Source organism: Tachyglossus aculeatus, unplaced genomic scaffold (genome assembly GCF_015852505.1).
Source record: "Tachyglossus aculeatus isolate mTacAcu1 unplaced genomic scaffold, mTacAcu1.pri scaffold_153_arrow_ctg1, whole genome shotgun sequence".
NCBI lineage: Eukaryota > Metazoa > Chordata > Mammalia > Monotremata > Tachyglossidae > Tachyglossus > Tachyglossus aculeatus.
The window spans coordinates 113,757-135,946 of NW_024044876.1; the positions used below are offsets into that span (position 1 = coordinate 113,757).

The 22,190-nt window shown below is 47.9% G+C and overlaps 1 non-coding gene and 1 pseudogene across 1 annotated transcript; both read right to left on the minus strand.

Annotated features, from left to right (window-relative positions):
* Positions 1-8,017: 8,017 nt before the first annotated feature.
* LOC119923188 lies at positions 8,018-8,937 on the minus strand (annotated as a pseudogene).
* A 12,613-nt stretch (positions 8,938-21,550) lies between these two features.
* LOC119923198 lies at positions 21,551-21,689 on the minus strand. Its single transcript, XR_005448789.1, has one exon. It is a non-coding gene; the product is annotated as a small nucleolar RNA SNORA7 (small nucleolar RNA).
* Between the last annotated feature and the right edge of the window lie 501 nt (positions 21,690-22,190).

Here is a 22,190-nt window from a genome sequence, read left to right on the forward strand (position 1 = left end):
GGTGATCAGGTTGTCCCATGTGGGACTCACAGTCTTAACCCCCATTTTACAGATGAGGGAACTGAGGCCCAGAGAAGTGAAGTGACTTGCCCAAAGTCACACAGCTGACAGTTGGCAGAGTCGGGATTCGAACCCACGACCTCTGACTCCAAAGCCCGGGCTCTTTCCACTGAGCCACGCTGCTTCTCTATTCTCTATTCTCTATTGTTGTTGTTGCTTTCACGCATTCATTCATTCAATTATATGTACTGGGCATTTACCGTGTGCAGAGCACTGTACTAAGTGCCGGAAAAACTGCAATACAATCAAAAACACATTCTCTGCTCTCAACGAGCTTACAGTCTGTAGGCATTCTTTTGGGTCTGGATTGGGAGCCCCATGCGGAGCTGGGATCCTGGCTATTTCATTTGCCTCGTATTTACCCCAGCACCTAGCACAATGCTTCACACGTGATAAGTGCTAATAAAAGACCACTGACACAGTTCTTGTCCCCAAGATGCTACTGAACACCTTCTGCCCAGTCAGCAGCGTGGCTTACTGGAACGAGCACTGATTTGGAAGACAGGAAACATGAGTTCTAATCCCGGCTCCCCCACTTATCAGCTGTGTGACTTAGGGCAAGTCACTTAACTTCTCTGGGCCTCAATTACTTTATTTGAAAAATGGGGATTAAGACTACGAGCCCCACTTGGGCAACCTGAATACCTTGTATCTACTCCAGCGCTTAGAACACTGCTTGGCACATAGTTACCATTTAACAAATACCATAATTATCAGTTATTATTAAAAGCAACTCTTATTCTGACTTCCTGGCTCTTAGCTGTTGAAGATAATGTCTCCCAGACCAGGACGGTTATGCCCCATCCCAGGCACCGACCTCATTCTTATACGTGTATTGTCCAAACTCTGTTCCATCCCTCAGCATCCACCCCCATCCCCTGCATCCAGCCCCATACTTCAGCATCCACCCCAATTTCCCTGCATTCATCCTCGTACCTCAGTAACCATCCCCATCCCCCTGCATCTGTCCCCATCCCTCAACATCCATTCTGATCTCTCACAATCGATTTCCATTCCTCAGCAGTCATCCCAATATCCCAGCATCTGACCCCACCCCTCAACATCCACCCCTATCTCAAGGCATCTGTCCCCATTCTTCGACATCTATTTCCCTCCCCTTGCATCCATCCCCCTACCTCAGGATCCATCCTACTCCTCCAGCATCCATCCTGGTTCTCCAACATTCATCCCCATCTTCCTGCACTCGTCCTTATTCCTCAATATTCAAGGCAATCTCCCAGCATTCTTCCCCGTCCCTCAACTTCCATCCTAGTCTCCCAGCATCCGTCTCAATTTTCTAGCAATGGTCCTAATTTTATGGTGTCTGCCCTACCCTTCAACATCTGTCCCTATCCCTTGGCATGCTTGTCTGTCCTCCAACATGTCTCATTGTCTTCTGTCCCTATGTAGTAGTAGTATTAGCATTTATAGAATGCCCTTTGAGTGCAGTGCACTATACTAAGCTCTTGGAAAGTACAAACCTAGCAAGTGTCATGCTCCTTGCCCACAGGGAGCTTGCACTCTAATTGTGGAGGCACACACAAAATGATTTACAAAGATTAACTAAAATTGATCATTGAATGTACAGTTGAATCAGCATGTATACACGAGAGCTGAGGCTAGGTATAAATAGTTCCGTAGGTACTACTGATGGTTGATAAGTTTATTTGTCTCAGGACAGTGGAAATTCATCGGGGATAACATTTTGGAAGAGAAAGCATTTCAGTACCCTTTGAATGTGGGAGATCTGTGGTCTGTAGGATTCAAGGAGAGAGAGTTCCAAGTCACGGGAACATTGTAAACAAAAGGATAGAACAGGGAGAATGGAGAGGGAGGTAGAATTAGAAGGTAAATTTGAGAGGAACGAATAGAGTGGATTAGGGAATGGCAGGTGAAGAGAGTAAATAAATGAATCGGGTGAGATAGCACTTAGCCTTGAACACAATTGTGAATAATTTTTGCTTGACATGGAGGGTCACGGGGAGATAGAGGAGGGTTTTGAGAAGTGAAGAAGTGAGCTCTGGGTGAAATTTCAAGAAGGTAATAGTGATGGTATTTGTTAAACACTTAATATGTGGTATTTGTGGTATTTGTTAAATGTTTACTATGTGCCAGGCACTGTATTAAGCCACGGAGGGGAATCCACAGTCCCTGTCCCTCATGGGGCTCACAGTCTTAATACCCATTTTACAGATGAGGTAGCGAGGCACAGAAAAGTGAACTGACATGCCCAAGGTCACCCAACAGATAAGTGGTGGAGCTGGGATTAATATTAATAATAATAATGATGACGGTACTTAAGTGTTTATTATGTGCAAAGGGCTGGGGAGGTTACCAGGTGATCAAGTTGTCCCACAGGGGGCTCACAGTCTCCGTCCTCATTTTACAGATGAGGTAACAGAGGCACAGATAAGTTAAGTGAGTCTCCCAAAGTCACACAGCTGACAAGTGGCAGAGCTGGGATTTGAACCCATGACCACTGACTCCAAAGCCCATGCTCTTTCCACTGAGCCATGCTGCTTCTCTATAGATTAGATTAGATTAATCTATAGATTAGATTAGATTCTATAGATTAGAACCTATAGACCTTCTGACTCTCAAGCTTGTGCTCGATCCACTAGGCCCTACCACTTTTCATAGCCCATAATAATAATAATAATAATAATTGGAATTTGTTAAGCACTTACTATGTGCAAAGCACTGTACTAAGCGCTGGGAAGAATACAGGGTGATCAGGTTGTCCCACGTGGGCCTCACAGTCTTAATTCCCATTTTACAGATGAGGTGACTGAGGCCCAGAGAAGTGAAGTGACTTGCCCAAGATCACAAAGCAGACATGTGGTGGAGTCGGGATTCGAACCCGTGACCTCTGACTCCAAAGCCCGAGCTCTTTCCACTCAGCCACGCTACTTCTCTAGCCCATGATATGTGTCAAGCACTATTCTAAACCCCGGAGAAGACACAAGTTGAACAGATCAGACACATTGCCTATTCCCCATAGAAATCAAAGTCTAAGGAAGATTTAAGCAGCAGTGTACAGAATAGATTGGAGTGGAGAGGGGTTGGTGGCTGGGAGACCAGTGAGGAGGCTAATACAATAATCTATCCATGGTTCATTCATTCATTCATTCATTCACTCAATCAATCATATTTATTATGTGCTTACTGTGTACAGACCACTATACTAAGTGCTTGGGAAATACAATGCAACAATAAAGAATGACAATCCCTGCCCAAAATGAGCTCACAGTCTAGAGGCGGGGAAATATACATCAATACAAATATACAGGCATCAATATAAATAAATAAAATTACAGCTGTGCACACAAGTGCTGTGGGGCAGGGAGATGGGGAAGAGCAAAGGGATCAGGTCAGGGTGATGCAGAAGGGAGTGGGAGATAAGGAAAAGTGAGGATTAGTCTAAGAAGGCCTCTTGGAGGAGATGTGCCTTTAGTAAGGCTTTGAATGCAGGGAGAGTAATTGTCTGGCAGATTTGAGGAGAGAGGGTGATCCAGGTCAGAGGTGGGACATGGGTCAGGAGTCAGCGGTGAAATAGGCGAGATCAAGGCACAGTGAGAAGGTTAGCAGCAGAGGAGTGAAGTCTGTGAGCAGGGTTGTAAAAGGAGAGAAATGAGATTAGGTAGGAGGGGGTAAGGTGATGGAGTGCTTTCTCATTATGACCAGAAAGGTAGATTTGTGAATTATCCTCGTAGAGGTGGTACCTGAAGCCTTGTAAGTGAATGAGCTCCCTGAGAGAGTAAGGTTCGAGCAAGAAGAACAGAGAACCTAAATATTGTGAGGCAGAAAACCAGACAACAAATTAAACTGAGGAGGGGTAAGAAAAGTAGGAGGAGAACCACATTGGTACCATGTCCACAAAACCAAGACCTGAAAATGTTTCGAGGTGGAGAGTAGGGTGTTACTTAAGGAAACATGATCTCACCAAAAAGAGGGGTGACCATAGATTCTGAATACTGCCTGGCCCAAATAGGACTATAGAATGTAAGGTAGAAGGCTAAATTGAAAACAAGACATAAGATGAAAATCAGGGAACACAGATAATAATAATGACAAAAAATAATAATGGCATTTATGAAGTGCTTACTGTGTGCAAAGCACTGTTCTAAGCGCTGAGGAGGTTACAAGGTGATCAGGTTGTCCCACGGGGGGGCTCAGAGTCTTAATCCCCATTTTACAGATGAGGGAACTGAGGCACAGAGAAATTAAGTGACTTGCCCAAAGTCACACAGCTAACAATTGGTGGAGCTGGGATTTGAATCCCTGACCTCTGACTCCAAAGCACGTGCTCTTTCCACTGAGCCACGCTACTTCCATGTAAGATAAAATATTTGGCAGAAAATCAGATGCAGAACCAAGGGTGCAGACGAGTTGTAATGGCTGTGTGTAAGAAGAAATGTCAGACTTGCAATATAGGTGAAGGGCCAACTACTGTGAAAAGATACAGACCACCAGGAGACAAGGATCAATGAAGGGGAATAACTCAACTACCTTTGAAACTGCCTGACTCTTCATGTCCTATTTCTTTGGGAAGAATGGGAAGCTTATCAGAAAATCCATGACACATCACCCTGCCATGGAGCCAAGGGCTAGGAGTACATAAAAAAAACATTCACCCTGTATCAAGTCTTCTTGCTTGCTGTAGGTTAAGTTGAGAGGCTCCCTTCGAAGTCTGCCCGACATAAAAAGGCAGGGAGATGAAGCATCAAAACAGCTTACTTTTGGGTTAATCTGTCAGGTGACTCCTTTCACCGGGCACTCTAAGTAGGATTGGGGATTGTAGCAATAAAGGATATTCTTGAACTAACCATGGGACTCAGGTTTTAGGGACTTGGGGCTGTGGAATAGACGGCTGTTGGAGCTCTTGGCCACCAAAAATAGGCTTTCTCATAGCAGGTGGTTCACTGGATCAAAGGCTGTCCAAAGGCTGTCAGAAGGAGGGTTAGAACAGAGTAGAGACCTTTAGGTCTTGAGGCCCAAAATTCTCAGTGGAGCCAAGTGGTCCCAAATCCTTGGAATGAATGAAGAAGCGGATTGGTCAGGAGGAAGTGAAAACATTGAGTGTCAAGAACTTTGAGTTCTCCACCCCACCCTACATACCTGTCCTGTGTCTGTGTCTGTCCCCATCTGCCACGTCTACTACTTCTCACCCAAACTCTAGGTCTCTCCACCCATGGATCTCAACTCGTTGTGACTCCCCTGTTCCCCGAGATACACAATGTGGGTCTCTTTCTGACAGTTGTACAAGTACTCAGCCGTCAGTGGATCCCCTAAGCCAGAAGTGAAGCCAGCCCCTGTGTCAGTCCACTAGTGTGGGTATTGTCAACCCTGTGCTGACCCCTTGGGGCAGAAGATGTATAGAGAGTAGTAGCAATAGTAGTTATTAGTTAGTAGTTGTTTATTGACTGCACATTGGGTGTGATGCCTTGTACCTAGCACTTGAGAAAGTACAAGAGAAACACGAAGCACATTTCAAAGTAGTTCTTATTCTAACTGGAGAGGCAAACATAACAGTATCTACAAACGTGGTCATCAAATGTGGGGGTCAAAAAAACCCAAAACCTGAGCCCCATGGCTGGTTCAAGAATATCCTTTTTGCCACAATCCCCAATCTTGCTGAGTTCATAAGTCATAAGGGAGAATATAAATAAATAAATATGAATAAACTAGAGATGGCTGTTGGGATGATGTGATTTGGTTTGGGGGGCCTAATGAAAAAAGAACTGTTGGAGAGTTTAGCCCTCGTTCCATGAGATACAGTAAAGTGGTCCCAGTTTCTGAGTGAGGAACAAACCACTTTGAAGTTTGTTCCTGTTTGCTGTGATGTCGCACCTCAGCATGACCTTGTTGGGTGGCCCACCCATCCCTCCCTTGGTGCAGGAGAGCAGTGTCTGAGGGCTCAACTGGGCTGGAGGTTCTTCCTGGTCTAAACAGAAGTGATCCAGGTTCACATCCAGTAGCGCTACTGGGCAGGTACAGTTTCCGCAGGGCTGTTGAGCAATGTAGGTCCAGCAGCTCAGGAGACCCTCACCCACCTTGGTACTTAAAGATGCAGTTATGGCTGGGTGAACCTCGGGGTGAGAACCCTCAAATCGTCTGAGCCAGGGCTCCCTTGGCTCCCAACGGAGTCTTGCCCACCTTCAACCCCCATTATGTTCCCATGGCAGGTGTGGACGGTTTTCGTAGCAGGAAGGGAAACAGCCAAGAGCCCAGAAAGGAGCACTAAAATGATACTTGCAGGGCAGAGCAAACCATGCAGTTCACAGCCCCCTTTGCTTGAAGACCACCGGTACTGAGCACAAACAGGAGTAAATGTGGTCATGAGCCTGTGGTGACCTTCAGGAAGAATAGCCACAAGAGCCCTAGCCCCAGGGGGAATAACAGAAATCTTGTGAATGCCCCTGCCTGCTAATCACATGCCAGGACACATTTTTGGACACACATCAGGCTAGTCTTCTTCCTGCCATGTGCCAGGCCTTATCTTTGGAAGGCCTCTGTGTGGCCTAGAGGCCAGAAGAAGGGGTGCATAATCCAGGAGAGGAGAAAAAGCCTTGTCTGGACATAGAAAGCAGACCCCTCACTTCCTTAGGGGTTACACCAAGGAGCCCCCCGCCTGAACCACAAGGAGGACCCTGGGATAGTTAAGGACCAGTCTGAGTAGACTCTGAGGCAGAGCAGAGTTGCAATTGTGCTCCTAGCAGATAAAACGACTAGAAGTCTTAATAGAGTAATGATTATTTCTGGGATTATTTTGGGAACTGTACTGAGCCCTAGCAAAAGGGGCTTATGTCCCTTGTTCCAACTTTCCTGCCTCCATCCTCCTGGCTCACACCTTTTTACCCTGCGTGAAATTTCCCCTGGCTCCTGGGAAACTCACCAAACCACCTCTCTTCCCACCAGAAATCCCTGAAATCCCACTTCCCCAGCTAATTCCCACCTCCCCCGTTTGTACCACCTCAGCCTTAGGAGCTGATTGTGTGTGTGTGTGTGTGTGTGTGTGTGTGTGTGTGTGTGTGTGTGTGTGCGAGTGCACAATGTTGTGGGGCTTTCAATTACATTTTTTATATTTGTTAACTGCTCAAAATGTGTCAGGCACTGTACTGAACTCTGGGGTAGATACAAGATGATCAGGTCCATGTGGGACGGTCCATGTCATTCATTCATTCAATTCATCTAATCATATTTATTGAGTCTTGCTGAGTGCAGAGCACTGTACTAAGTGCTTGGGAAGTACAAGTTGGCGACATTTAGAGACGGTCCCTACCCAACAACGGGCTCACTCACAGTCTTAATCCCCATTTTACAGATAGGGCAAATAAGCTATAATTCTATTTGTTCTGACGATTTTGACACCTGTCAACATGTTATGCTTTGTTGTCTGTCTCCCCCTTCTAGACTGTGAGCCCGTTGTTGGGTAGGGACCATCTCAATATGTTACCAACTAGTACTTCCCAAGCTCTTAGTACAGTGCTGTGCACACAGTAAGTGCTCAATAAATACGATTGAATGAATGAATGAATGAATAAGGTACAGAGAAATAAAGTGACTTGCTCAAGGTCATACAGCTGACAAGTTGTGGATCTTTGCAGGCCCACGAACCTCCATGGGTGAATTTCACCATTAATGGTGTCTTCTTTGAGAAACAGCTTTGTTTCTTCTCCTTATGCATTATCCATTCATTCATTGTTCACCATTGATATTTCCATTTACATCTGTGTGTTTCCTCCTGTTCCCACCATACAAGCACAATGGATGTGTACCGACTTCCGCATTAGATTTCCTGTCCAAATCCTGTCCAACCTGCCCCTCTGCAGAAAATAGATAACTAACTGGTAACTAATTTCTCCCCTTCCCTGCAGCTGCTACATAGCCCGGGCCTGAGTGTCTATCCAAGATTTTCAACTCTCCGCTTGAACGATGTCCCCGGGCTGCTGAATTATCAGAGAGCTTTTCTTCGGCAGAACATGCTCAGGGTCCGGCACAGTGCCTGGAGCAGGTCACAGTTGCGCAGGCAGTAGATGAAGGGGTTGAGCAATGGGGTTACTACCGTGTACAGCACAGCCACCACAGAGCCCTGCTCCGCTGAGCGGCCTATTACGGTCCCATAGAAAAGGGACACGATGGCCAAGTGGGAGCCACAAGTGGAGATGGCTTGACGCAGCCCCCGCACAGATGGCACCCTCAGGACTGCACAGAAGATGTGGGTGTAGGAGACCAGGATGCCAGAAAAGGTCCCACCACCACTGCTCCCCCTACAGTGATGATAACCAGTTTATTGACAGAGGTGTCAGAGCAGGAGAGATGCAGCAGATTGGATAGGTCACAGAAGAAGTGTGGGACCACCCTGTCTGTGCAGAAGGATAACCGAGCCAACAGGATGGCGTGGACCAGAGCATAGACAGCAGTGAGGACCCAACCCGTGACCACCATCAGTGCAGAAAGCCGGGGGCTCACGGTTGTGACATAACTCAGGGGCCGGCAGATGGCTACATAGCGGTCATATGCCATTACGGCCAACAGGAAATTGTCCAGATCTCCAAATAACAGGAAAAAGTAGATCTGGCCCAGGCATCCAGTGTAGGAGATGGCTGGGTTGTGTGTCTGCATGTTGGCCAGCATCTTGGGGACGGTGGTGGAGGAGAAGCAGATGTCAGCACAGGATAGGTTGACGAGAAAGAAGTACATGGGGAAGTGGAGGTGTGATTCGGTGCTGATGGCCATGACGGTTAGCAGGTTCCCCACTATGGTGACAAAGTACGGAGCCAGGAACAGCATGAAGCACAGCTCCTGTTGCCCTGGCGGGGTGGGTAGCCCCAGCAGGATGAACTCAGTGATGCGGCTCTCGTTCTCCATCTCCATGCTCTGTTGGACCAGCTGTGAGAGGGAAATGCACTCATCATGGTTGGGGAAATTAGTGGAAGCAGGAAGGCCCCTGAGCCCTGGGGTCGGGAGTGAGGAGGAACTAGAAGCAGCAGATTGAGTGCAGAAGGGAGAGACAACGAGTCAGAAAATGCTGTTCATCCCCGCCACTGCAGACAGGGATCTGGTCCAGGCTGCCCACAGATGGGATGGGACCTTCCTTCCATCCCACTCACCACCACCATGGAGAAGCCCGGGGACCAGGCTTAGTGAATACCTTAGTGAATGCAGAAATGTACAGATTGGGAAATGGCATTCCATGTAACCAATGTTCGATTACTGAGAATGGAAAGGCACAATGTCCTTTGAAAATTGTTAGAACATAGAATTTGGATACTAGGGGAATGTAATGTTGGGGAATGGATGACTAGAATTCACTATACCAACCGTTAGACTGTGCACAATGGAGGCAGGATCATGTGTAATGACCGTTAAAATGTTGGGAATGTTGTGATTGTGTGTTGTTGTTGGGGCGGGGGGCGGGGGGGGGCGGAGACGGTCATAGAATCTCCTATGTCGACCCTCCCTATCTTGCAAGCCCATAACTTTAGCGTTATTCTTGACTGCTCTCTCTCATTCAACCCACATATTCAATCCATCACTAAATCCTGTCAGTCCCACTTTCACAACATAGCTAAAATCCACCTCTTCCTCTCCATACAAATTGCTACCATGTTAATATAATCACTCATTATATCCTGCCTGTATTACTGCATCAGCCTCCTGGCTGACCTCCCAGGCTTCTGTCTCTTCCCACTCCCGGTCTTAATTCATTCTGCTGCCCAGTTAATTTTTCTGCAAAAACATTCAGGACATGTCACCCCGCTCCTCAAAAAAACTCCTGTAGTTGCCTACCCACCTCCACATCAAACAAAAACTTTTCACCATTGGCTTTAAAGACTCCACCACCTGGCCCCCTCAAAACTCACCTCACTACTCTCCTTTTTCAACCCAGGTAGCACACTTCTCTTCTCTAATGCTAGCCTTCTCACTGTGCCTCAGTCTTGCCTATCTCACCACCCACACCTAGCCTATGTCCTGTCTCTGGCTTGGAATGCGCTCCTTCCTCAAATCCAACAGCAAATTTCTCTCCTCTGATTCAAAGGTTTACTGAAGGCACATCTCCTCCAAGAGGCTTTCCCAGAATAATCTCACCCTTTCCTCTTCTCCCACTCCCTTCTGTATCACCCTGGCATGCTCCCTTTGTTCTTTCTCCCTCCCAGCTCCACAGGATGTATGTACATATCTCTCATTTCTTTATTTGTATTGATTTCTGTCTCTACCCCTCTAGACTCTAAACTCATTGTGGGCATTGGATGTGTCTGTTTATGGTTGTATTATATTCCCTCAAGTAAATCCACTTATACCTGTCATCCCCTATTGGTGAGTGTCCCTCAAGGCTCTGTGCTTGGCCTACTTCTTGTCTTCACTGTTATAGCTTCAGGTATCCCCTCTCCACTGACGATTCCCAAACCTATCTCTAGCCCTGGCTTCTCCCCAGCTACTTAATCTTTCATCTCCTCTTGCCTCCAAGACATCGCCACATGGCACGCATAACATTTCTAACTCAATATGCCCAAAATTGAACTTCACATCTTTCCTCCGAAGCCCTCCTATCCTCCCAATTTTCATTTCTCTTCTAAATACAAGAAAGAAGCATGGCATAGTGGAAAGAGCATGCGCCTGAGAGACAGAGGGTCTGGGTCTTATTCCCAATTCTTTCACTTGTCTGCTTGGGTAAGTAATTGAACTTACCTTGAGTAAGCTATTGAGTAAGTCATTTAACAATGAAGCAACAATGAACTTACCTTGGGTAAGTCATTTAACGTCTTTGTGACTCAGTTACTTCATATACAAAATGGAGATTAAATCATCCTCCCTCCAATTTAGATAGTGAGCTCCACGTGGGACAGAGATTGTGTCCAACCTTATTATCTTATGTCTACCTCCGTGATGATGATGATGGCATTTATTAATTGCTTACTGTGTGCAAAGCTGGGGAGGTTATAAGGTGATCAGCTTGTCCCACGGGGGGCTTACAGTCCTAAACCCCATTTTACAGATGAGGTAACTGAGGCTCAGAGAAGTGAAGTGACTTGCCCAAAGTCACACAGCTGACAATTGGTAGAGCTGGGATTTGAACCCATGACCTCTGACTCCAAAGCCCGTGCTATTTCCACTGAGCCATGCTGCTTCTCAGTGCTTAGTACTGTACCTGGCACATAGTGAACACTTAAGAACCATGAAAAAGATATCACTATCCTCTCTGTACCTGAAGCTTGCAACCTTGGTGTCATCTTGGATGACACCACTGATTACCTGGATGGCATCATTGTCGTTCTGCCCTTCTACCCAATCTATTTCTAAACTCTCCTGATTTTTCCTCAGAAAAATGGTCCAGATCCAGACCATGGTCTTCTCCATCCATACCGTCACCACTTGGGTTTAAGAACTCACCGTGTCAGGATTATACTAGCAAATCAACCTCCTCACTAGTCTCCCCATCTCCAGTCTTTCTCACTTTTCGATCCACCTGGACCTGCTGGCCTGATCATCTTCTTGAAACTTTGCTCAGCACACTTCTCTCTAATCCCCAAACTCTGCCAGTGGTTGTCCTCTCCCTCTGCATCAAACAGTCCTCCTTACCTTTGGCTTCCCATTTCTCCTCCAGCTCGCCCCACTCTTAAGTTTCAGTTCTTTCTACCCACTGATCACCAGTTGTCACTCTTTGCTCTGTCAATGTTCATGTTCCAACTGTCCCCTGCTCTAATCTCCCCCCACTCCAACCTCTTGCTCACGTTGCTTCCCTGCCTTGGGACTCCCACCAAAGCATCCACCTTACCTCAGCTCTCCTTACCTTCAAAACCCTCCTAAAATCCCACCTCATCCAACAAACCTTCCCCTATCAACTCCAAACATCAGGAGGGGTATCAACCCAACAGTTTTCTCTAGCACTTATGTATTTATTTATGTCCCTCCTTGGCCCTCTTGAATGAAGGTTCAACTAATTGAACCTGTGATTATTTATTCTATAATTGTTCTATTTGTAAATATGTTCATGTCTGTTTCTCCCTCTAGGCTGAAATCCCCTTGAGGGTAGAGAACATATCTCATGCTTCACTGGAACTTTCTCAGGTGCTTAGTACTGTAATTCGTAACCAGAAGACACTCAGTAAATACCATCATTATTACTACTACCTCTTTATTTGCCACCAAGGCAGAGCAGCCCGTGTCTGGAGGCTGGAGGAGGGAGTCCTCCTCTGGGTTCAGACGGTGGTAATGCAGCAAAGATGTGTGCCAGCGAGGGAAGCTGCCCAGAGTATCAACATCCCCCAGATCCGGTGAAATGGAGGAGAGACAAGAGAGAAGGCAGTAACTTAGTAGATAGAACATGGACTTGGGAGTCAATACGACCTGGATTCTAATCCTGACTCTGTCATTTGTCTGCTGTGTGATTTTGTGCAAGTCACTTCACTTCTCTGTGCCTCAGTCACCTCATCTGTAAAATGGGGATTAAGGCTGTGATCCCCATATGTGACATGGATGCAGTCCAACTTGACTAGCTTGTATCTACCCCAATATTTGCTACAGTGCCTGGCACATAGTAGGGCTTAACAAATACCATGAAAAAATGGTCATTTTCTATTGGGATTGGGGAAGTGTTTGATTTCAAGAAGGAAGAGTGATGTTCTTAGGCCAGGGCCCAGGGCCAGAGTAGAATCAGGCAGTTGAAAACAACTACGATTTGCCCTCCTGGATCCTTCAGTGGGAATTGGACACAGGTGGGGAAACAATCCCCCTCCCCGATCACCACCATCACCGCCTCACACCTCCCACTCCAAAGGACCTGGGAGACCCCTCGCTATTACCCAGATTCCTGTGAGATACAGGGGTTTGAGTGCAAATATGGCCTCCCTGTCCCCTCCACAACCTCAGTGGCTAGTTGCTTGGCTAGGAGCTGGAAGCTGTTTCAATGGTACTGACCCATCCCTTCTTCTTCTCTGCCCAGTGGGCCCGTGAAGCAAGACTGAGCCTGGGGCATCTCTGAAGAGGGCAGCCAAGATGGATATCTGGGTCAAGAAGTGTCCATTCAGGGCAAAGCTATGGCAGAGTCCAACAGGGATTGAGAGCTACCTTCCTGTGACTGACTGACTTCCTGTTCACCAGCCTGTCTGCCTGTGACTGAATGACCAAGGATTTCTGCCTGTCTGCCTCAGATTGACTGCCTGGCTTTCTATTTTGGATCTTTCTGTTTGTACATCTGCACAGGAAAAAGAATGAAATCAGCATTTAGATTCATCAAGAGAGTGTTTTATTATTGGGGGAGGGGAGGCGGGGAGGCTAGGCTTAGTGCACAGAAAAGGCTCAGGCTTTCCAGTGTGTTGACCCCGTTTTCCACCTCAGAGTCCACACATGGGAGCAGCTACTGGTGGATGGTGGTGGTTTCTCGTCAGGGACCTGTCTCCCGACATAGTCCAGGACCAGGCTAAGGGTGGAGAGGAACTCAGACTTTCATATCTGTCCTCTTCAGCTGTAGCTGGAGAAGGGGATGGGAGTCTGATTGGCCTGAACAAGACCAAAGTAACTGTCGGGTGGAAGCTGAGACCGAGCAGCGGAGAGGTAGGAGCTGCAGCAGAGCAGCTGCAGATTAAGCGTATGGACAGAGCAGCTATTAGGTGGGAGGCCCAAAGCCATTATGTCCATATCCGTAATTTATTTATATATATTCATGTCTGTCTCCCCTACTATCAATCAATCAATTGTATTTATTGAGCGCTTACTGTATGCAGAGCACAGTACTAAGCGCTTGGGAAGTACAAGTTGGCAACATATAGAGACAGTCCCTACCCAACAGTGGGCTCACAGTCTAAGAGGGGGAGACAGAGAACAAAACCAAACATACTAACAAAATAAAATAAATTGAATAGATACGTACAATTAAAATAAATAAATAAATAGAGAAATAAATATGTACAAACATATATACATATATACAGGTGCTGTGGGGAAGGGAAGGAAATAAGGTGGGGGGGATGGACAGGGGGACGAGGGGGAGAGGAAGAAAGGGGCTCAGTCTGGGAAGGCCTCCTGGAAGAGGTGAGCTCTCAGTAGGGCCTTGAAGGGAGGAAGAGAGCTAGCTTGGCGGATGGGCAGAGGGAGGGAATTCCAGGCCCGTGGGATGACGTGGGCTAGGGGTCGATGGCGGGACAGGCGAGAATGAGGTACGGTGAGGAGATAAGCGGCAGAGGAGCAGAGGGTGTGGAGTAGGCTTTAGAAGGAGAGAAGGGAGGTGAGGTAGGAGGGGGCGAGGTGATGGACAGCCTTGAAGCCCAGGGTGAGGAGTCTGCCTGATGCAGACTGGTAGGCAATGGAGATTTTTGAGGAGGGGAGTAACATGCCCAGAGCGTTTCTGGACAAAGACAATCCGGGCAGCAGCATGAAGTGTGGATTGAAGTGGGGAGAGACACGAGGATGGCAGATCAGAGAAGGCTGTTGCAGTAGTCCAGACGGGATAGGATGAGAGCTTGAACGAGCAGGGTAGCGGTATGGATGGAAAGGAAAGGGGGGATCTTGGCAATGTTGCTGAGCTGAGACCAGCAGATTTCGGTGACAGCTTGGATGTGAGGGGTAAATGAGAGAGCGGAGTCGAGGATGACACCAAGGTTGCGGGCTTGTGAGACGGGACGGATGGTAGTGCCGTCAACAGAGATAGGAAAGTCAGAGAGAGGGCAGGGTTTGGGAGGGAAGACAAGGAGTTCAGTCTTGGACATGTTGAGTTTTAGGTGGTGGGCAGACATCTAGATGGAGATGTCCTGAAGGCAGGAGGAGATGTGAGCCTGGAGAGAGGGGGAGAGAGCAGGGCAGAGATGTAGATTTGGGTGTCAACAGCGTAGAGATGAGAGTTGAAGCCGTGGGAGCGAATGAGGTCACCAAGGGAGTGAGTGTAGATCGAGAACAGGAGGGGACCAAGCACTGAACCTTGGGGAACTCCCACAGTAAGGGGATGAGAGGGGGAGGAGGAGCCTGCAAAAGAGACTGAGAATGAACGACCGGAGAGGTAAGAGGAGAACCAGGAGAGGACGGAGTCTGTGAAGCCAAGGTCAGATAGCGTGTTGAGGAGAAGGGGGTGGTCCACAGTGTCGAAGGCAGCTGAGAGGTCGAGGAGGATTAGGATGGTATATGAGCCGTTGGATTTGACAAGCAGGAGGTCATTGGTGACCTTTGAGAAGGCAGTTTCCGTAGAATGTAGGGGACGGAAGCCAGACTGGAGGGGGTCTAGGAGAGAGTTGTTGTTGAGGAATTCGAGGCAGCGCGTGTAGACAACTCGTTCAAGGAGTTTGGAAAGGAATGGTAGGAGGGATATGGGGCGATAAATAGAAGGTGAGGTGGGGTCAAGAGAGGGGTTTTTTTAGGAAGGGAGAGACATGGGCATGTCTGAAGGCACAGGGGAAGGAACCAGTGGAGAGTGAGCGGTTGAAGATGGAAGTTAAGGAGGGGAGAAGGGATGGAGCGAGAGATTTCATGAGATGAGATGGAATGGGGTCAGAAGCACAGGTGGCCGGAGTTGCACTTGCGAGGAGGGAGGAGAGCTCCTCTGAGGATACTTCTGGGAAGAATGGGAGAGTAGCAGAGAGTGTTGAGAACCGGGGGGTTGGAGAAGGCGGGGAAGTGACTTTGGGGAGGTCAGACCTGATGGATTTAATTTTGTTAATGAAGAAGGAGGCCAAATCGTTGGGGGTGAGGGAAGAAGGAGGGGGAGGAACCGGGGGCCTGAGACGGGAGTTGAATGTACGGAAGAGCTGGTGGGGTTGACGGGCATGGGTGTCAATGAGGGAGGAGAAATAGTTTTGTCTGGAAGAGGAGAGGGATGAGTTAAGGCAGGAAAGGATAAACTTGAAGTGAACGAGGTTGGCATCATCATCATCATCATCATCAATCGTATTTATTGAGCGCTTACTATGTGCAGAGCACTGTACTAAGCGCTTGGGAAGTACAAATTGGCAACATATAGAGACAGTCCCTACCCAACAGTGGGCTCACAGTCTAAAAGGGGGAGGCAGAGAACAAAACCAAACATACTAACAAAATAAAATAAATAGAATAGATATGTACAAATAAAATAAATAAATAGAGTAAAAAAAATGTGTACCAACATATATACATATATACAGGTGCTGTGGGGAAGGGAAGGAGGTAAGATGGGGGATGGAGAGGGGGACGAGGGGGAGAGGAAGGAAGGGGCTCAGTCTGGGAAGGCCTCCTGGAGGAGGTGAGCTCTCAGCAGGGCCTTGAAGGGAGGAAGAGAGCTAGCTTGGCGGATGGGCAGAGGGAGGGCATTCCAGGCCCGGGGGATGACGTGGGCCGGGGGTCGATGGCGGGACAGGCGAGAGCGAGGTACGGTGAGGAGATTAGCGGCGGAGGAGCGGAGTGTGCGGACTGGGCTGTAGAAGGAGAGAAGGGAGGTGAGGTAGGAGGGGGCGAGGTGATGGAGAGCCTTGAAGCGGAGGGTGAAGAGTTTCTGCCTGATGCGCAGATTGATTGGTAGCCACTGGAGATTTTTGAGGAGGGGAGTGATATGCCCAGAGCGTTTCTGGACAAAGATAATCCGGGCAGCAGCATGAAGTATGGATTGAAGTGGAGAGAGACACGAAGATGGGAGATCAGAGAGAAGGCTGATGCAGTAGTCCAGACGGGATAGGTGGCATGGTATTTAGATTTTTGCTAGCAGCGTTCCGCAGCTCGAGCATAAGAGCGGAGGAGGCGGACAGTGGCAGTGATCCAGGGCTGTGGGTTAGTGGTACGAGAGCGGCGAAGGGAAAGGGGAGCAAGTGAGTCTAACAGAGTAGAAAGGGTAGAGTTGAGAGCAGTAATCTGATCATCAATACTGGATAGAGAGGAGAAGGAGGCGAGGTGGGGTGTGAGGCGCCCCCGAAAGATGGATGGCGTCAAGGGAGCGGAGATCTCTGTGAGGGAGTAATATGGATTTACAGGGGAAAGGAGTGTGAGTGAGGAGGCACGTGAGAAGATTATGATCAGCGAGAGGGATTTCAGAGTTGGTGAGAGTGGACACAGTGCAGCGGTAGGAGATGATGAGGTCGAGGGTGTTACCAAGTTGGTGAGTGGGTGAGGTGGGGTGGAGCAAGAGGTTGGCATCGTCGAGGAGACATAGAAGGCGGGCGGCAGAGGAGTCATCAGGGATATCCATGTGGATGTTGAAATCTCCGAGGATCAGAGTGGGCATGGAGAAGGAGAGAAGAAAGGTGAGGAAGAGGTCAAAGTCGTTAAAGAAGTTGGAGGTGGGGCCAGGAGGGCGGTAGATGACGGCTACAAGAATCTGGAGGGGGTGGTAGAGGCGAATAATGTGAGCTTCAAAGGAAGGGAAGGAAAGGGAAGGGGGAGGAGGGATAGTGCGAAAGCCACATTGGGGGGGGGCGAGAAGGAAACCGACACCTCCTCCTTTTCCGGTGAGTCTGGGGGAGTGGGAGAAGAAGAGGCCTCCACTGGAGAGAGCAGCAGAAGAGACCGTGTCGTCCGGAGACAACCATGTTTCAGTTAGGGCGAGGAGGAGTAGAGCACTGGAAAGGAATAGGTCCAGGATGAAAGGTATCTTACTTAAAACGGAGCGGAAGTTCCAGAGGCCACACTTGACAGCATCTGTCGAGGGAGGGGAGGAACGGGGAAGGCTGCGAGGGGTGGGGAGGGTTTGGATTGGGTTGAGTTGGTGGGGGCCTGGGCGTGGAGAGTGGAAAGAGGGGTGGCGATCGGAAAGGAGAACTGGGATGGGGTGGGGGCGGGGAGGCGGGGAGTGAGGGGGCTGGGAGGGAGGAGCGGACGACCTGTGCTGGTACAGAGGGATCCTTGGTAGGGGGTGAGGGGGAGTGGTCTTGGTGGGGGAGAGGGAGGGAAAAAGCTGGGTAGGTGAGGGGAAGGGGAAGGTGAGGAATGGGAATGGCAGTTGGAAGCAAGGGAATTGAAAGTTCATGGTGAGTCAGCAGAACGAGTGACAGTACAGCGGGAGGTTAACAATAGAGATGCAGAAGCAATAAAACAGTAGCAATGATATGAGAAGGTGATGGCATCACAGGGTGTAGTTAAACAATTAATATGCTATGTCAATAATAAAATTGGCAGATAATGATGTCAAAGAGAGCAGACTGTTCTACAGTCTAGAACTTACTAGACTGTAAGTTCTTTGTGGGTAGGGAATGTGTCTGTTTATTGTTATATTGTGCTCTCCCAAGCGCTTAGTATAGTGCTCTGCACACAGTAAAAGCTCAATAAATACCATTGATGGATTGATTAATTAATTGGGAAGCCTTCTCTGAAGGCACATCTCCACCAAGAGGCCTTCCCTGACTAAGCCCTCCTATCCTTTTCTTCCCTACTATCCTTTTCTTCTACTCATTTCTGTGTTGCCTTGACTTGCTCCCTTTATTCATCTCCCCTCCCAGTCCCAAAGCAGTTATTCACATATCTTTAATTTATTTATTGATATTAATATCTGTTTCCCCCTCTAGACTGTAAGCTCAGTGTGGGCAGGCAATGTGTCAGTTTATTGTCATATTTTACTCTCCCAAGGGCTTAATACAGTGTTTTGCACACAGTAAGCACTCAATAAATACAACTGTCTGACTGACAGAGCAGCTGCGGGGTGAGAGCTGGGTCAGAACAGCGTTTTGGGAGGGGCTGGAACAGAATAGCTCTGGATGGGGGGTTGGAAAGATGAGCTATGGGATAGGGTCTGAGACAGAGCAGTTGTGGCAATGGGAGCTTGGGAAAGAGCAGCTGCAAGGGAGGTGGAGGCAGAGCTGAAGGTGTTGGTGATTCCGGACCAGCTCCAGATTCCTTGCCCTGGACTGGCAGGACACAGCTCCTCGGGAGAGTCCCCAAAGCACTTACCAGGCTGGAGAGGAAGCAGCTGTTCTTTCGCTTCTAAGTCTTTTCTCCCACCCTTAGGGGCCAGGTGAAGCTTCTAGATCCTGGCAGATTGGAATGGGCTGGCTGAAATGGTTGTGCTGTCCCTGGCTTCATGGATCCCCACAACTATTTACAGGGCTGGGGACTCCAGGGACCCAACTCCCACACCTGTTCCAAGCAGGGAAAATCATCCGGCTTCTCCTGGGGCTCCCTGCGGTCTGGGCAAGACGTCGGGAGTGGGGTTGAGGGCACCGACAGTCCATATATGAGGTGCATTGGGTGGGGAGTGGATTTCCAGCCTGATCCCAGCCTTGGGAGTCCCCCACCGGAGTGTGGGGCTAAAGGCAAAGCAGTCTGGGTCGAGGCTGAGAAGGTTGGGGACCTCTGCTCTCTGCCACCAGAGATTAGAACACTTCCTTACAAAACTGCCCAATGCTCTAATAATAATTATGGTATTTGTTACTAATAATACTAATAATGATGATGGTATTTGTTTAGCACCATGTGCAAAGCACTGTTCTAAACACTGGGGGTATACAAGGTGATCAGGTTGTCCCACGTGGGGCTCACAGTCTTAATCCCCACTTTATAGGTGAGGTAACTGAGGCACAGAGAAGTTAAGTCACTTACTCAAAGTCACACAGATGACAAGTGGCAGAGCAGGGATTAGAACCCACGACTTCTGACTCCCAAACCCTTGTTCTTTCCACTGACCCATGAGCATGGGCTTGTTTAGTACCTAGTCAAGGGCAGTACCAGAATCTCCTTCTTCTTGTCATAAAGACCCAATCTCTGCCCAAGATTCTCCAAGCTCATTGGCTTCCTTCGGCCCTCCACTCCCCATACTGAGGCCCTGGTGGACTCTACTCCCTGCTCACCCATTATTGGGTAGGATGTAGTGAGGCAGAGAGGAAAGAGCACAGTATTTATCCTGATTTTAAGCACCTTTGTCCATATCCTTATACTCTACTATTTCCCTTATCTGTAATTTATTTTAATGTCTTTCTTCTACTGAAGACTGTAAGCGCCTTCTGGGTAGGGTTCAGGTCTAACAATTCTATTTTAATGGCACTTGGCATGCACTTACTATACGCCAGGCCCTGTGCTTAGAGGTGATAAGGTTGGACACAGTTCACGTCCTACATGGGCTCACAGTCTTACTCCCCATTTCACAGATGAGGTAACTGAGGCTCTGAGAATGGAAGTGACTTGTCCAAAGTCACACAGCAGACAAGTGGCAGAGGAAGAATTAGAACCCAGATCCTTCTGACTCACAGGCCCAGCAGACAAGTGGCAGAGGCAGAATTAGAACCCAGATCCTTCTGACTCACAGGCCCATACTTTATCCATTAGGCCTCACTACTGATGTGGTCCTTTCTCAAGTGCTTAGAACAATGTGATGCAAACAGTTAGTGTTCAATAAATGCCATTGATTGACTAGAAGACAGGAGACCTGGGTTCTAAAACCGGCTCTGCCACTTGCCTGCTATGAGACCATGGGTGAGTCCCTCAACTTCTCTGTGCCTCCATTTCCTCATATGTACAGTGTGTTCTCTCTAACCCTTAGACTGTTAACCCCATGTGTCCAGATTATCTTGTATCTACACAACAGTTTAGCACATTGCTTGGCACAGATTAAACAGTTAACGAATATCACAATTGTTGTTATTAGTCTCAGTATGAAGGTGAGGTGAGAGGGGCTGACTCCTGCCAGCCCTTTGGCATGGCTCCATGAAAGATAATAATAATAAGAACATTGGTTATGTTCTTACTATATGCTGGGGACTGTTGATAAGCACTGGGGTAGATACAAGATCACTGGGACACAGGACACAGTCCTGTCCCAAAGAGCACCCACAGTCTTTATCCCCATTTTACAGATGAGGTAACTGAGGCACTGAAAAGTTAAGTGACTTGCCCTAGGTCATACAGAAGAGAAGAGGCAGAGCCAGGATTGGAACCCATGTCCTTGTGTCTCCCAGGTCTCTGCTCTAGGCCAGACAGGACTGAGTGTTCTGTCTCCACTCCTTGCAGTGGGGGAACCCAGGAAGTCCCTGGTCCTAACAGACCCCTGGGTGTAGGAGCAGGCCCTGACACATCCCCTGGCCATAACTCACTCCCTCTCACCCAGTTAACGTTAGCAGAGCAGGAGTTCTGTAAACTACCAACTTGGGGGTTGGGGCCGCGTTCATAAGATCTGGGTAGACCAGATATCCTCAGATCCTCAAACTTCAATCGACCAATAAATAGCATTTATTGAGTACTTATTATTTGAAGAACACTGTACTAAGTGCTTAGGACAATAAATTAAGTTGGTAGGCACAATCCAAGCCCTTGAGGAACTTACAGTCTAGAGGGGGAGACTGATATTTAAAAAAAATTATAGAGTGGAGGAAGTAATAGCGTATGTCTTGTCTTACGCTGTTGAGTTGTTTCCAACCCATAGGGACACAACGGACACATTTCTCGGAGGACACCTCACTCTCCATCTGCAATCGTTCTGATAATATATCCATAGAGTGTTTTGGTAAAAATGCGGAAGTGGTTTCGCTTTGCCACCTTCAGCGTAGTAAACGCGAGTCTCTGCCCTCGACTCTCTCCCAATGCCGCTGCTGCCCAGCATGCGTGAATTTTGACTTGTAGCAGATTGCCTTCCACTAGCTAGCCAGTGCCCAAGCTAGGAATGGAATGGGTATGCCTCTGCTTGACTCTCCCTCCCAGAGCTGAGACTAGTAAGAGTACTGGAAACTCTCCAGGTGTGACCCTGAGAGGGGAAGCAGTATATGTACATAAGTATATTTATAATAATATCTACTAATATTTTCTTCTATTGATATATTAATATTTATTCATTTATTACATATATGTGTATTAATATATTGATAATTGTTCACATTAATGCATCTCCCCCTTCATACTGTAAACTCGGACTGTGATTGGGTAGGGATTGTCTCTGTTGCTGAATTGTACTTTCCAAATGCTTAGTACAGTGCTCTGCACACAGTAAGCACTTAATAAATACAATTGAATGAATGGGCAAGAAATGTGTTTGTTTATTGTTATATTGTACTCTCCCAAGCACTTAACACAGTGCTCTATGCCAAGAAACACTCAATAAATGCAATTCACTGACTGACTGACTGACTGACTGACTATGAGCTTTAGGGTTGAGGGCGGTGAGTGCAAAGTGCTTATCATTAAGTGTTCCCCAAAAAGCCAAAGGGGGCTCTGTGCCCAGCCTGTACTGGCAACATAGATTCCAACTTCTCATTGAG